Raw genomic sequence first — 2,363 nt, forward strand, 5'->3', positions numbered from 1 at the left:
GGGGGGGCACGTTCCCTTTCCCCACCCGGACGTATCTGCCCTCCTCCACCCTTTTTCGCCACCATCTCCACCCCTTTCCCATCCATCTGCATTTAACCAAGGACAGGGACGGCGGAGGACGAACAGCGTGCGCTGACGAAAAGCAACCCCGCAACCCGCTGCAGCCTTTCTACTTCCTCCCACCCCACAGCGGGTGCAAAGCCACACCGCCTCTCCTACGCCTCATGTCTCTGGTACAAGGTATACAATACTTTAAAAAAAAAATGTTTTTAATTGCTTTTAAGCACAAGTCACTTCCCCGCTCCCTTCCGCCCCTCACCTTCACGAAAGCAATCGGGGTTGTGGTACCTTCGATATCTAACAGGATCACAGTGACTTCGGCGGGCACCGATAGCACGACCATTTCCCTACCGGATGCAACTACCGGAATCGGCCTACTGGTAGGAAGGGCGGAGGGCGGCGCCCACTGCGCCCCCAGCACCGTCCTAGGCTTCCGACAGCCCCGCAAGGATCTCCCACTCGGCAACCGCGTGCGGTCCGGAAGACGAGGAACAGAGCCACCTCCGCGCCCCTGAAGGTGGATGAGACGGCCGCACAGGCGCTCTGAACTACCTAGCTGCCTAGGGCCCTAGGGCACGTGGGCAGGGAAAGGGGGCGGCCCTCGCGGAGTTCCGAGGGGGTGGGGGGAAGTAAAGGCGTCGACGCCGATTGGCCACCAGAGAGCCTCGAACCCGATCCGTCAAAATGGGCCTTGCGTGGGCGGGAACAAAGAAGCGAACGCGGGAGCCGGGTGCGCGGGCGCGCGCGCGCTCCGCAGACTGGTTGAGCGAGCGGGAGAGGCCCGGGGCACGTGCAGACGGAAGCCCCGCGAGTGGCGCGCCGGGGATGTGAGTGCCCCTTGCCCTCTACGGCACCTAGCCCCCTCCCCGCCCACTGCCTCCGCTTTTGCATATTTACAGTAACCTGACCGGGCTCGCGCCCCTCCTCCCGTCCTCAGCCTGCAAAAGAGGCCGTGCCGGGACAGGTTTGCCTGATTGCGTTGGCCTGGGCTCCGGCTGATCGGCTAAGGAGGCCCGCGAGCCTGTGGCGGTAGCGGAAGAGGCACCCGCGCCGCGCCGCGGTCCGGAGGGGCCACCGCGCGCCCGCTTCCTGTTCGGCTGGTTCCAGCCAGCTCGAGGACAAAACACGCGTGCGCGCGGCGACGGGCGGGCGGGCGCGCTAGCTGTCTCAGCCGCCGGCACCGGGCGCAGTCCGCCTTTTTTCTGGAGCAACCCGGCCACGGTGCTAATCGATAGCAGCAGCCGCCTCCGCAGCAGTCCGTACTGGGGGACCGAGGGCTTTGGAAAAAGGCGGGGTTGAAGGCTCTTTGCCAGGAGTGGGCCGGACCGGACGCCAGAGACAAAGGCTCTCAAGACAAGAGGGACTGTGGCCCTGCGACGGCGCTGCTCGGGATTTTTGACCCCAGGACTTTTCGCCCCTTCGTTTTTCTCTTCTGACGCTTCTCTCATCTTAAGCCCGCGTCCCCTCACCCACGACCTCGCTCCTCACCGGGAGGGCCGCGATGGAGGTCCCGCCCCGGCTTTCCCATGTGCCGCCGCCATTGTTCCCCTCCGCTCCCGCTACTTTAGCCTCCCGCAGCCTTTCCCATTGGCGGCCGCGGGCGCCGCGGCAGCTCGCCCCGCTCCTCCCTTCGCTCGCTCCCAGCTCCGCCCGGCAGGGGGCGCGCCGGGCCCAGCGCCACGTCACCGCCCAGCAGCCCTCCCGATTGGCGGGCGGGGCGGCTATAAAGGGAGGGCGCAGGCGGCGCCCGGATCTCTTCCGCCGCCATTTTAAATCCAGCTCCATACAACGCTCCGCCGCCGCTGCTGCCGCGACCCGGACTGCGCGCCAGCACCCCCCGGCCGACAACTCCGCCACCATGGAGGACATGAACGAGTACAGCAACATAGAGGAATTCGCAGAGGGATCCAAGATCAACGCGAGCAAGAATCAGCAGGATGACGGGTACCGCACGCTTCTCCTCTGTTCCCCCTCCCCCAGCGCGCCGCACGCGCTCTTCATCCCTTGGGAGCCGCGCGCTGCCCCTGTTCTTGCCCCGAGTCGATTCCCCGCGTGCCCGCTGGGCCCCACTACCTTGGGGGGAAGAGGAAAGTAGGAGACGGAGGGGGTGACTAGAGAGGCCCGCGGAAGGTGGGGGAAGGGCGGAGGAGTTGGAGGAGGAGGGCGGCGGCGTCTGTGTCCCGAGTGCGCAGGCGCCGCGTGGGGCCTGAGGGGGAGGGGCCGTCCTCGCTGCGCCACATGCTGCAGCTGCCGCCGCCTTTTCATTGTGTCTGTGTTAGGGCCCCCGCACAGCTTTCCTGGGG

This window comes from Ursus maritimus, unplaced genomic scaffold, assembly GCF_017311325.1.
Source record: "Ursus maritimus isolate PB19 unplaced genomic scaffold, ASM1731132v1 scaffold_8, whole genome shotgun sequence".
In the NCBI taxonomy this organism is placed as follows: Eukaryota; Metazoa; Chordata; class Mammalia; order Carnivora; family Ursidae; genus Ursus; species Ursus maritimus.